Below are 14,658 nucleotides of genomic sequence, written 5' to 3' on the forward strand. Positions count from 1 at the left end.
TGAACCAGGAATAGAACTTAGGACCTTGTGCTTGCCAGGCGGGCGCCGTTTTGTCTGCACTTCAACAAAAATTATGGCGTGGACTTGCTTGTCTCTTCAGTTGTGGCCTCAGAGTGAGTCAGCTTGTCTGAGGTTGGTGTTCTGACCTGGTGTGTGGGTGTGTGTCTAACAAGAGCTAACGGCCAGCGGAGGCTTCTGAATGCCAGGCTGCTCTCTTCTTTTCAAGAAGTCAGAAGGGGGTTGTTGAGGCAGCGGGCTCAGTGTGTGTGCCGCGGGGGTCACCATGCTCCGCGCTGACTCTCTCGCTGGTGTCTCCCGCTGGAGTCCAGTACACAGGCATGCCTCCTCTCAGTGATTGTTCAGGTGGTATTTTCTGGCAAGTTAGTCAAAGCAGTGAAGCAAGTGAATTAGAGAAAAACCTTTGGGAAGGAAGAGACAAATTATTTTTCGTGTTTAATTGTCTGCCAAGCTACCCAAGAAAGCCAACAGAAAAATTAGCAAGAGGAAAGCTTAATAAGTCAATCAGTTAACATAATCAGTGTGCAGAAATTTGATTATCCTTCAGAACCAGCATCAAGAGACACTTCTTTTGAAAACTAGGGGTTGAACTCAGGACCTTTGCACGGAGTGCCCCCCCCCAGCCCTTTATTTTTATTCTGAGACAGGGTCTCGCTGAGTCTTCAGGCTGCCCAGTTGAGCCTGCAGTTTGGCCCTTGTGCCCTTGCCTTCTGCACTGCTGGGACAGGAATGTACCACCGGGCACAGCTGGAAAACACCAGGGTTTAAAGGGCGTTAAAGACAGAGACTAAACTATCTAGAAGTTAACCTATAAGCATCCACATAAATTAAAATGGTAAACTTCACTGAGCGGCTTGAAGGCAAAGTTGATTAATATGGTACAGATCCCATTCTTGGCTGGCATATCTCAAGAAGCCTGTCGCTTCTATTCTAATAAAAATGTCAAAATATTTTTTTTTAACTAGATGATACAATTCCAGTCACCTTGGAAGCCTAATATAAAAGGATGAAAAAATAATTTTGGAAGATTGAGGGGTGAGTTACACAGCGAGAGAGAGAGAGCGAGAGCGAGAGAGAGAGAGATTATTAAAGCAGCATGAGTTTTCATAAGAAAATAAAATAGCCGCCCCCCGCCCCCAGGTTTGAGTGTGTATGTTTGGTATAGGACAAAGGTGGAATTTGAATATATGTACACTTCCTCTTAGGATAGAGCGAGCTGCAAGACACATCACCCTCCCCAACAAAGAGAAAATGACAAGTAAATGACAAATTCATTACTTTTCTTGCACCTGCCTTGGAGACAGATGCGGTTGTGAGAGGGCAGCGGAGGACAGAGTGGGCTGTAGCCTCGGCACCCAGGACGCGCCGCCCTGTGCCCCCAGGAGCGGCTGTGTCGCGGAGCCCCGCGTGGTGGCGCGCAAGCCTGCGCTAGCTCGCGCAGCTGCCGCCTTCACCGGCTTTTACAGAGGTTTGTGGGGTAGGACGCTGCACGGTGCAATCCAGGGCCGCCGGGGCACAGGATGCCCGCGCTTCTCTATTCTTCTCCTCTAGGACGAGGAGCCTTGGGCCCCGAGGGGTGGAGTGCAGCTCAGGTGTCCCAGAGCTCAGAGGAGACGTGGGGCGCACAGGGCGGAAGAAGCTCCAAGCCCTGCCCACCTTCCTGAAAACTTCTCCCTGTGCAGTTTCCCTCGGATTACAGACTGAAGTCTCAGGCAGTCTGGCTCTCAGGGTACGGTAAGGGAGCAAAGCTCAGCAGATGCCTGAAAAACTAAACGTTAGCGCCTTATGATTAAAAAAAAAAAAAAAAGTCGCAACAAACTTCAGTTTAGTTACAGCCAGCATTAAACCCAACATTGAAAACCCGAATGCACAAGTTGTGGTGTCCCAGTCAGGTGCCCTCCTGTGGGAGGAGCTCAGAGGAGTGGGCTCCCGAAGGAAGCCAGGTGCAGGCTCTGTGCCGCAGGGTCACTGCTGGTGTCTTCATTTTGGGAAAAGAAAAAACTATGGGGCCGAGAACAGAGGAGCTGCCAGGGCCTGGTGCAGGGCTGCGGCTTGGGACAGCACTGTAGGACCCAAATGTACTTTTGGGAATAATAGAAACAAGGGTGTGGTGGCGCACGTCTGTAATCCCAGCAGGGGTCGCTCCTCCCAGCACTCCAGAGGCTGAGGTAGGAGGATCCTTGTGAGTTCAAGTGGGTTACAAAGTGAGCTCAAAGCCAGCCTGTATAGTGAGACCCTGTCTGTCTCTGTCTCTTTTTTTTTTTTTTATTTTTTTTTTTTTTTTTGAGAGAGAGAGAGAGTGGTGTGTGTGTGTGTGTGTGTGTGTGTGTGTGGCCAGCTCAGCCCACCAGGGGGCGGGACTGGCTGGCATGTGGTGCTGGGGGATTGAACCGCGGTCCCTGATGCCTTGCCAAGCTTGTTCTAAGTAGGTGCTTTAGACCACTGAGCCATCTCTCCAGCCCCTCTCTGTCTCATACACAGGAAGTTCTACCTTATGTCTTGGTGGTGACTGTACATTTGTAAAATTTCAGTGCTCCTATGAAAGATGAGTAAATAAGATTTGAAGAATGGTTCAGGAAGAAATGATGTGCCGTACGACTCATAGTAGCTAAGTCTTAGGAGCAGCCACACAGGGCCATAAACAGGTGACTAGACAAAGAAACCATGGTGTTCATAAGCGATGGAGAACTACTCTGCCATGAAGACGGATAGACAAGTCATTTTTAGGAAAATAGATCACCTCGATGCCATAATGTGTTAAGTGCAATCAGATACACGTGCTCAAATATTGACATGGCTGCTCTTTTTTTTTTTTTTTTTTTTTGTGGAATCAGGGATTGAACTCAGGCCCTTGCGCTTGCTAGGGTAGCACTTATCCCACTGAGCCATCTCCCCAGCCCCGACATGGCTTCTCATATATGAGAAGGTATTAATACGTTAAAGAGCAACATGTAAGATACGTAATAGGAAACGAGCTAGACGTTTCACGCACGGGAACAGCACCAAGAGACGGCTGCAGGCTGCATCCGTAGCTGGCTTGGGTGCCTCCTTCTGTCTTGAGCTCCCTGCTCTGATGGGGCTCCAGGGCCAGGCGAGGGTGTGAAGTGCAGCCTTTCTCTTAATGATTTGTTTTCGTTTGAGCTCAGGGTGCTAAGGGTCTGTGCCTGGGAGGCAGAGGGGGTGGTCTAAGAGAAAAGCGCAGACTGTCTCTGGCTCTCAGCAGCAGCCTCGAGCCCTCGCCTCTCCATATCATTTTGGTGGACTTCAAAGGCTTTTGGGCTGTCTATGCTGTCATCTTGGTGTAGAAGGACTGGCTTTTCATCCCAGCATCCTGGACCTTTGCTGCACACCCAGCTGTACCAGACAAGCTCCGTTCTCTGAATACATGGCATGCTGTTTTGTGTCTCATAACCACCACGTACCAATCTCTGCGCCAAAGGAGTTAGCTTCTGCTCGTAACAAGCCTGTAGGCTCAGATGCCAAGCCCGAGGCTCAGAGAAGTGAGACCACCCCACGAGGGCCACATAGCCAGTCAGCGGCAGAGCCAGACTTTGAATGCGGGTTTAACCCCGAAGCCTAACTTACTTAAAAAAAAAGTAGCAACATATAGCTAAGATAAAATTGGTCACATTAGCCACTGCCAAGTGGGAAAATCTGCTGTATTAAGTGCACTTATCTTGCTCTGCCACTGTCCCCACCATTCGTCCTCAGAGCTTTCCCACGTGTCCCAAGGAAAGGCTGCAAACTGCTCTGGGTTGGGGAAAGCTAGAAGATGGGGTAGCAGTTGCACCGTGTGACCTGGAAGGGTTCCCCTGCCCCAGGAGCACAGCTGGGACTGAGAGAACGGTCCGTGGGTTCTCTTGGGGGAAGAGTATGTCTAAGTTCCGTGCTCCATTCCTGCACTGGGGTGTTTAAGATGGTTTGAAAAACTTTGTTCTGCAAAGGCTCTCTTCATAATTCTTGAAATGGACAGCCTGTTTTTGGGTTTTATTTGCTAGCAGTATGGTTATTGTGGCACGTTGCAAAACCAATAGACACCAAAACCAAAGGGACATGTTGGAGTACTTTATTAGCTGAGCTCAGCGGCAACACTCTCCCTAGAAAACTGACAAGAGTGCGCACCTCGCTGGAGCGACACACAGTTTTTAAAGCAGAAAATCACAAAAGTAGGGGGAGGAGGGGGGAGGTTTACAGAGTTAGTCATGACTGAGGGTTAACTTTTTGTTCTCGTAGACAAGGTCATATTTTGTAAACCCTACAGGAATATGTCCTTATTTGGCTTAGGTGTTATTTTTGTTCCGGTAGTCAGAAGGGCATCTGATAACGGCTTAACCCATTGTTAGGTGTTCTATTTGTTCCCCTAATCGGAAGGACAGTATAACTCATTTTGCGGAATATTGAGGAACATTTCTTATCTTCTCTCGGAATGCTGAGAAACACTTTCTTATTTGCACAAACAGTCACATTTTGCAGTTAGGCATGAGTGAGAGTTTACAAATGAAATCAAAGTTTTACAAAACGGAAGTTACAAAGCTTGTTACAAAATGGAGTTAAGCCACCTTACAACAGTTATAGCTCTCTGCTTCCATTTTTCTTTTCTTTCTTCTTTTCTTTTTGTATTTTAGTGAGGGTCTACAGGGTCTCGCTACATAGGTTGGACTGGTTGTGATCCGCCTGTATTCAGCTTCCCAAGAGCTTGGATTACAGATGCATGTCACCATGCAGCCAGTCTCAATCGCCATCTCAGCATGCCCCAGGGACAGGGCTGGCACAGCAGGCTGGGGATCGAACCTCTGACCCCTGCATCTGCCTAAGCAGGCGCTTTAATCTGCTGAGCTACTTGACTGACCCTCATAATGTACTTCTATATTTATGGTAATGCTCAGAATTCCCCAGTGGGAGCCAGGTCACTTTGGTTCCAGTGTCTTTTTGACATTTCATCATCATTGCTTGACTACCTCCTTCCTTTATGCCACAGAGGGCTGGGGAGATAGCTCAGCAGCATAAGGTCCCACCTGGTAAGCACAAGGTCCTGAGTTCGATCCCCAGTACAGAAAAAAAAAAAAAAAGTTACTTTAACCTTTATGACACGGAACGATGCTCCAGCCTCACCTTACTCTTTCCCTGGATTCAACAGTTCGAAACCAGCATATTTATTTATAAAACAAAACTACTTCTAAATGTTCAAATGTTCAAACAGAGGAAGTCACCCAGCTTTCATGAGTCTACCCTATCCAGGCACACTTGAGATTTCCACCCCAGTTTTAAGCAGATTTGGTGAGCACCTGTCCAAACAGAGGAGCCTGTATTTGATGGCCGGCTCAGCACAACCTGGGAACGTGAGGCCCTGAGAGGGGCCAAGAAAGGCGGCAACAGCGTCTGTCCTGCAGGGCTGCGAGTGCACTGGGCACGCCAGGGCAGGAGCTGTGTCTAGAGAGACAAGTTCTTGGCTTTAATGGTACTGGAAAGCCAAGGTAAAAACCACTAGGTTCAGACAGCACCATAGAGGCCCAGCTCAGAAGAGCCTCGACTTATGTGCTGATAGAGAATTAGCCACTGACTGCCAGGAAATGCCCACTGTAGCGGCTCCTCAGCTGTGTAATTGAAACTAATTACTAATGAAACAAAAATAGAGCCCATCATGGTAGTAATAATGGCTGTAGCACCGGTCGTGGCCCCTGTGCTGTTTGCCCATGCTCTCCTTACCGAGGGGTGATGGCCTGGGAAAGGCTGGGTGCCGCTCAGGCGCCCCTGCTGGGCACCGCTGCTGGGTCAGGTGGGGCTGCCACCCGAGCTCGCTGCTCTTCCAGCCCTGCCCCTGCTCTGGTGGTGTCTCCGGGACTCTGTTCTCTGGTGTGGAAGGCTACGCTCATTGGACACCAAGGGAAGGGAGCAGCGCTGTGCAGCCCTTGCTCCCCCGACTTCTCTCAGGGGAGGAAGTGACTGCCTCCTTGATTCCTATCTTGGGAAGGGCGCAGTCCTCCGGTGACATGGTCCATGAGTGTCCATGTCCAGTGGATGTCCAGGGGCTGTCAGTGGGCAGATGGAATTGTGCCCAGTGGTCACTGAGTGCTTTCAGATGTCCAAGCGGAGGCTAGTCTGGGTATCTAAGAGGAGGCTGTCTGAGATAAAGGCAGGTCTTCTGATTGGGTGACTGAGGTAAGTGTGCAGACCCTCATTTGATGACAGATCCCCTGATGTTTATTGAGTGCCTGCTATGTCCATGGTGGTGTCGTGGGTGCTGGGATATCAGTGAAGGCAGATGTGGTCGTCCACTTCCAGGATCAGACAGCAGTAGGAATCCATTCAGCAGAAGTGAAGCTATGTGAGCGAGGGAGGTAAGCAGGTTCTGGGGAGGACAGCAGAGGGACCCCTGGGATATCCCTGGGACCCTGAGATAAAGCGCCGCTTCTGCCAAGGTCTGGCTTCTCAGAAGAGTGGGGCTGGGCCACCGAGGCAGGGAGAATACTCAAGGCAGGGGTGTAGCTGCAGGCCAGGGCCCTGGTAAGCATGAACCCCATCATCTGAGAAGCTAAAGGAAGTACAGGCTGCAGAGGACGGGGGTATGCAGCGAGTGACAGTGTCGCACCCGTGATGAGGTCAACCGGGTTCAAGGTCAGGGAGGCTGGGAGAGGAGTTCAGCTTTCATTCTAAGTGCAACAAGGAGACCCTGAAGCCAGGAAGTGGCAACACCCAGGTTCCGTGCATAACAGCACAGTCTGGTTGCTGATGGGTTTGGTTCAGTTTTTGAGACAGGATCTCTCTATATAGTCCAGGCTGGCCATGAACTCACTATGTGGCCTACGCTGGCCAAACCTGTGGCTATCGTCCTGCCTCAGCTTTCTGAGTGCCGGGATTACAAATATACACTGCTGCTCGGGGTTTCTGGGTGCTGATGGGAAGAGCCTGTGGGGACCAGGGCCTGAGCAAATGCAGAAAAGCCAGGTAGGATGTTATTTAAGAATTTGGGTAAGAGCTGAGCACAGTGGTGCACACCTGTCATCCCAGCACAGAAGGAGGCTGAGGCAGGAGGATCACAGTTTTGTCTTCCTTTGGCAACTTAATGAGACTTGATCTCAAAATTGAAAAAGAAAAAGAGAAGAGGCTGGGGATGTAGCTCAGTAGTAGAGTGCCCCTGGGTTCTCCGCCGTACTACAGGACCAAACCAAACCAAACCAAACCACAAATTCAGGTAAGAAAAGATAGTTGCCTGGGTGAAGGAGATGGCCGGCAGTGATGGGATGTTGCGCAGGAGAGTAGGCTGGGGGTGGTTGGGATCGGGGGGATCAGGGCAGGACCCCAGATTTCTGCTTTGAGCCATCGAGCTGTCTGCTTTTAGGTGGGAAGCAGAAGACAACCTAATGTTCAGATTTCAAAAATTGTGGTAAAATAGCATTAAACCTACTTTTGTCTCGGTCCCTCTTCTGTCTTTGCTGGGACAAATACCTGACATCCAAAATGAAGGAAGGCAAGGTTTATTTAGCTCACAGTTACTGGAGGTTTCAGTCCACACTCAGCTGGCTCCAAGGCAGAGCGACATATGGCAGAGAGCAGCTGTTTAAGGTGGTGGAAGGCAGCAAAACAGCAAGAGCAGAGGGAGGAGCAGCCGCAACAATGGCAGCGGAGAGCAAGCCTGTTTCCCTCCCTTGCATTCAGGCTGTGCGCCCCAGGCTGGCTGTAGCACTCACACCCATAATCCCAGCAGCACTCATACCCATAATCCCAGTGTGTTAATGACAAATTCTAGCAGTCTGCCCCATAAGTGCATGAGGCTTTGGGCAGACATGTAGACACAAACCATAACACCTTTTAACCTTTTCTAAGTATCTCTTAGCTGCATTTCTTATGTAGTCAGCATCACTATCCAGCTCCAGAATGTGATTTTTCTCCCCTGGTTAACTTGATTTATTTTTATTTTTATTTTTATTTTATTTTATTTTATTTTTTTAATTTTAATTTTTATTTTTGACACACTAATATTAACTCTATTAGTACCTGTTTTCAGTGCATCACGGTCATAGTTATCTCGGGGTGTCTGGGCATGGACAGGATTCATCTCCATTCCTTCCACACCAAAGCTCGGATCCCATTGGAAACACCAACTTCCCGTCTCAGTTTGTGTCCTTCGGCTGCTTCAGGTGTTCCCCACAAGTGGAATCGTGGCCGCGTGCACCAGCCAGGATTCCACGGGAGGCCCGCTGGTCAGCTCGAATCCTGTTTGAACAAGGGGTCTCCGCAGCAGCCGCCCTGTTGGACCCGGTCTCATTCCTACGGCTTCCTGCTCCCACCAGCGGGCCTACCAGGTGCGGGTGTGAACGGTGGGCTTCAGGCTCGTGTCTGTGAGCCAAGGCTGCTCTGCCCTTTCTATCCACGTAGTGGCTCCCGTGGAAATTAAGAAAGAAGAACTAAATATGACCTGCAAATAAACATAGTGGAAAGCTTCAGAAAGAGGTTGTTTAGTGTCCTCTTCTGGGAAGGTAAATCAAGTGGAAGTCAAATAGCTTTGATGCTCTTTGGAATGAAAGGAAAGCATTTTGTTTGTTTTTCCTTTTTTGTAACAAAAATTGCAGTTTTAAAGTGTTTTTCAATTTCTCTCAGAGCTCACTTTCATCTCCCGATTTCTTTGCTCCTAATGAGATAATATAAACTAGTGTTCTGTCGTTTATTATTCTCCAAAGCTGTCGATTTACCCGGAACAGAACGAAGGCAAAGATGTTATTAAAATAAAACAACTTCCAATTGAGCTGCTAATAAATGCTGAAATGCACCCACATTTCGCCTATTGATTATTTCCTGCCGACAAAGGCAAACAGGGCGCACTGCCTGTGGAAATGAAAGATTTAATTAGATGAAAACCGAATGAGCTGGAAGATCTACTGCGCTTGGCCATCAAACAATCACTATTCATAATTGCCTCTTTGAAAAACCCCCACTTCTCAAGCCTTTTTTCACTTAAAAAATTCCCTACAGTGCATTAAGATGAGCACTTCGTTAATAACTTCTCTCCTGTGCATTTTCCAAGCTCAAGGTTGTGGACAGGAATGAGCCCTGTCGGACTGTAAATCAGGTGTAATAGAATACTCTGAAATTGAGAATTAGCGGGTGAGAGCCACGAGAGTGTTTTCCCTCCATCGCAGGCCCGTCTCCAAATGTTGAACGGCGGGAAAGCCGTGCTCCTGGAAGATGTACGGAGCAGTCCAGAAATTCAGAGAATGGAATTCTCCAGCGCTCACCAGCTCTGTAAGTGTCTGCCTTTGAAGTTTAGTGTCTGCTAACTGCATTGATACTTAGCAAAGGAAGCGTATTAAAAAGTTGATATCTGTCCCGCCAGCCAAGTGACAAGTATGCTGCCTTTCAGGACCCAGGCAGGAAAAGGCAAATGGAATCATGGCCTGTGGCAGCCACATGGCACATAGTGGCCATGGGTGGGTTTTCCTGCTTGAAGCCCCAAGAGAATCATTCACCTTCAAAGCCCTTGGTTTCCTCGCAGGCCTCGTGGGAATGTAAGTTGTGCCCATCTCATTGGTTTGTTGGGAAGATTGAATAAGACAAAGCAGGTGAAGATTTGAGCAAGGTGACACAAGGTAAGGCAGAAATGAATAGCATCTTAGTTACTTTTTACTCCATGCTGGGACAAATACCCAACACTCAAAATGAAGGAAGGAAAGGTTTATTTAGCTCACAGTTTGTGGAGGTTTCAATTCCTACTCTGTTGGCTCCAAGGCAAATGACAGCAGTTCAGGGCGTGGCTGCGAAGATCAAGCTCCTCCAAGACCGGGACTTCTCCAAGGAAGCAGGGCAGGGCGGGCAGCAAGCCTTCCTCACCTCCTTCATGCACACTTTTTGTGCTGAGTTACTCTGGGGTGACCCATGGGGGTGGGCAAGTTCAGAACTGTGAGGGGCCAATGCAGCCAAGTTGACACAGTGTAGCAACTACCACAAAAAGTAATTGGACTCCCACATCTACTGGTCCCCAGGAGAAAACATCAATTCTCCTCTTCACTCTGTTTCCCAGAGCTTTTTTTTTTTTTTGGTTGTTTTGAGACAAGATCTTTCTATACAGTTCAGGCTGGCCTTGAGTTCATTTTGAGGTTCAAGCTGGTCTCAAACTTGCAACGATCTTCTGGCCTCAGCCTCCTGACTGGTGGCATTACAGGTGTGTGCCACCACACCTGGCTTTGCCATAGCATCTTGACCATCCTCTTATGGTCCTAATACTACTCTTGTACAACAATCCTGTTTGGTGTTTGTTCTTGTTTCACAAATGCGACTTCAAGTCAAATGAAGCAGATAAATGATGTCAATGGAAACATCTTTTGCGGACACTGACACCCTACAGAAATGGGCAGATGAAGATGCATCGATGTTTACGTAATATAACCATTGAGCACACTTGGCGCCCAAGCAAGTTAATGGTCGTAAAAAGAGCTTCAGTGACATGCAGTCTATATTGAACTGTTGAGTGTTGGGTCAGCCACCCCTCAGCAGGACAACAGGGAGAAAGCAGGCTGCTGGTGTTCTTTTGCATTTTTTTTTTTTTTTTTTTTGCAGAACTGAGGATTGAACTCAGGCCCTTGTGCTTGCAAGGGAAACGCTTATTCCACTGAGCCATCTCCCTGGCCCCTCTTTTGCTTTTTTGAGACAGGGTTTCACTCTGCAGCTCAGGCTGGCCTTCAACATACTTGGTAGCCTAGGCTGGCCTCGAACTTCAGCAGTCCTCTGAAAGCGGGCTTCCGCAGCTGAACTTCAGAGTGGCTGTGGTGTTAGCACACCGAAAAGCTCCTTGGGGGCTGGGGAGATGGCACAGTGGGATAAGCGCTTCCCTGGCAAGCGCAAGGGTCTGAGTTCAATCCCCGGTTCCACCAAAAAAAAAAAAAAAAAAAAGAAAAAGAAAAGCTCCTTGGGAAACACAGGACACCACTGAGCTTCTGGCTGGTGCCGTGCGTGCCGTGAAGTGGAAATGCTTCTTGCATTGAGGGCTCTCCTTCTCCAGCGCAGGAGTGAGGAGCTGGGCTGAGAAGTTCCTGCGTCAAGCTCCACGGTTCCAAGTTCCAGAGTTTCCCTAGCGTGTGACTTCTACAAGGTCTAGCTGCTCTCAGCTTTACTTGGTTCCCTGCAAACTGGAGTTTTGGCTAATAGAAGGTAATTTTTTAATTGTGATAAAATACACATGACCCAAAATTTATCTTTTTATCAGTGTGTGTGTGTGTGGTGCTGGGGATCAAGCCCAAGATCTTAATATATGCTAGGCAACCACTCGACCACTGACATATGCCCTCAGCCCAAATTTGTCACTCCAACATTTGTAAGTGCTCAAGTTCAGTCTAAATATAACAGTACCAGGTTGCCATGTGCATAACAGAATCATCATGAGAGGTATTCAAGAAGCAAGGATGTGAAAGATGCTCTGTAAAATAGAGTCCTTTGGGACTCCTATCTAACACATATAAATAATTAAAAAGAAAATCAGGCCTCCAAAATTCAAAGACACAATCCAAAAATGGGCATCTGAGATGACTATACACTTCACAAATGAAGAGATGCAAATAGCAAATAAATTTATGAGAAAATGTTCAACATCGTGGGTCATTCAAGAGATGTAAATAAAACAACACTGAGATCCGTTCTACACCAGAAGGATTGGCTATCATCAAGAGGCCAACCAAAAACAAATGCTGGAGAGGCTTCGGGGGAAAGGAGCCCTTCTCCACTGTTGGTGGGAGTGCAGGCTGCTACAACCAATAGGAAATCAGTGTGGAGATAACTCAAAAAGCTAGGACTGGAGGTCCCATTCAAACCAGGTATTCCTTTTCTAGATATTTTTCCAAAAGAACTGAACTCAACATACCACAACGATATATGTGCACCGTGTTTATAGCAGTGCAGTTTGTCATAGCTAAATCTTGGAAACAGTCCAAATGCCCATCAACTGAGGAATGAATAAAAAAAAAATGGTATTTTTATACAATGGAGTATTACTCAGCTATAAAAAAGATAAATTTGAGGCTTTTGTAGATAAGTGGATTCAGCTAGAGACTATATTGGTAAGTGAAATAAATCAGATCCACATGTGCAAACATTGTATTATCTCACGAGTGTGAGAACCTGAAAGAGTAATGAAAATCTAAAAGGTGCAGGAGATACTGTGAAAGGGAACGATGTTCAATGGGAAGGAAAAACTGGGGTGAGGAAAAGGACAAATGAAAGAAAGGAAAAATATATTTAGGAATAGTTGGGATAATTGCATTGTTGAATTCTGCTGGTCTTTTAAGAGGAACAGTTAATGCTTAAATTTTTTAAAACTCTATTCTTTTCCTCTTATGAATTTCTTATAACTTCTTTGTTATTTTTTTCTTTAAATGAATCTTATGGGACAAGGGAGATGGCTCAGTGGAATAAGCACTTCCCTGGCAAGTGCAAGGGCCTGAGTTCAATCCCCGGTTCTGAAAAAAAAAAAAAAAAAAAAAGAATCTTACACATTTATATCTAATAATCTGAACAACTAATTTGAAGATAGCATCATGTAATATAGCAACCATTGTTGAATTCCTGTTACTTTGTTTAGTGAAATCTTGTGTTGTTTCTAATGCTTTTTAAAAAAATCACTATTTTGTATTCTTTAAAAATGAAAAAAAAAAAAATGGGCCAGGGAGACAGCTCATAGAATAAGCACTTGCCTGGCAAGCACAGGGTCCTAAGTTCAATCCCCAGTACCACACACACACACAAAAAAAAAAAAAAAAAAAAGGGAAAGAAAAGATTCCTTTGCTATTTGGAGCATGACATGCCTGCTCTCTTGGTTTGCTTTCTCCACTGGTAACTTGGATTTCATATTCCTTTAGTCTTCGAATCATGTGGAAATGTTTTTTCTAACCTGGCAGAGGTTTCCATCTCCTAATGATGTGTTGACTTCTAATTTTTTTTTTTTTTTTTTTTGTTGCAGAACCGAGGATTGAACTCAGGTCTTTCCACTTGCCTGGGAAGTGCTTATTCCACTGAGCCATCTCCCTGGCCCCTCCTAATGATGTGTTATGGCTTGTGTCTAGATGCAGTTTTAGAGGGGGCTTCTTCGGGGGTAGTTGAATCTAGAGTGTGTGATTGATTCCTAGTGCCATGCTGGGGTTAAGGGTGCTGGAGTTAAGGGTGTGAGTGCTATGCTTACCCTAGGGTGGGGTCGCCTGCATACAATATAAGGGACAGGAAGGGGTTTGTTTGTTGTCTGTCTGTCTCTTATTGCTTCTGCTGTCTTGTGCCACCATGAACACTTCTTCCTTCTCTCTCTCTCTCTCTGTGCCACCCTGCCTTGGAGCCAGTCAGTAATGGACTGTACGCTCCACAAACTGCAAACTAAATAAACCTTTCCTCCTTTAACTTTGGGTATCCAGTATTTTGTCTCAGTAGCAAGAGAAAAGTAATTAAGACAGGAGGCAAGCCTCACACAGAAAGGCTGCATTTTCTCTAACCAAATATCAGCACCTGGTTTCCTCACTTTTTTTTTGAAAACCGGTAACATATTTATTATTATATGTTACCCTGACACTGTCTTTTTTAAAAAAATTAATTTTATTGAGAAATGAATAACAATGAGACAGTTTCAAAACAGGTTAGTAGGACAGTTACAATAATTAATACACTGTATATTTTTGTCTTTGTAGTAGTTATTCATAGTATAAGATGCAGACATGACATCCTTGCTGAGCTGGAAAAGGCTCATCAAGAACTTCTGATGATCCCAGTCCTACAGATAACCCACTACTATTATGGACTACGGGACTATATTGAATTATTTTGCTGAATTCGCACATCTACAAGATTTAAATGGCTCTCTTAATGAATAGAATGATTTGTTCTAATGGTGTTTGTAAATAGGATCACAAGTCCGCATCTTGTACAGCAATTAACCACTAAGAAGAGTATATGCAGTGTATTATTGGTTGAAACTGTACTTCCGATTTCATTTGAAACTGTCTCATTGCTATCTGTTTATCAATAAAACTTTAAAAAAAAAGATTTAAATGGCAATGGAATACCCACCTCTGACAAAACTAAACAAAAAAGGGTGATATAAATGAAGGACTATTTTGTAGTGAAAGATATAATCTGTATATACAAACTAGTAAGGATAGATATACAGCTACTTTCTCTTAATTCCATGAGAAGAAAGGTTTGTACTGGTTTCCTCACTTTTGTCATCACCGTATGGAGAAAGCCGTAGGGAAAGCCTGCCTGGCTCCAAGGTGATCCTGACATCACTATCTTTCTACATATTTCTCGCTAGGTCATCCGTCTCTAGATCATCTGCATCTGCCCATACACATATCCATAACCATTTATTCATTCAGTAGAAAATGTACCAGTACATTTTCATTGCCAAGGGGTAGTTGAGGTCCTAGGAATATGGCAGTGAAAAACAGAAACAACTTTCCCGCTCTTGTGGATCTTATTTTTCTCTGGGAAAGGCAGAGAACAAATAAGAAAGTACAAAATACTAAGTAGGAGGAGATACTATGAAGAAAAACAGTACAAAGCAAAGAGGGGGAGAGTCACAGTGCCACTCTTTGCTCTTTTAATAGAGAGGCCAGGAGGGCTCTGTAAAGGGGTGACCTGAGAAGAGACCTGAATGAAATAAAGTGATTGGCA

This window comes from Octodon degus, unplaced genomic scaffold (genome assembly GCF_000260255.1).
Source record: "Octodon degus isolate 3935 unplaced genomic scaffold, OctDeg1.0 scaffold00029, whole genome shotgun sequence".
Lineage (NCBI taxonomy): Eukaryota > Metazoa > Chordata > Mammalia > Rodentia > Octodontidae > Octodon > Octodon degus.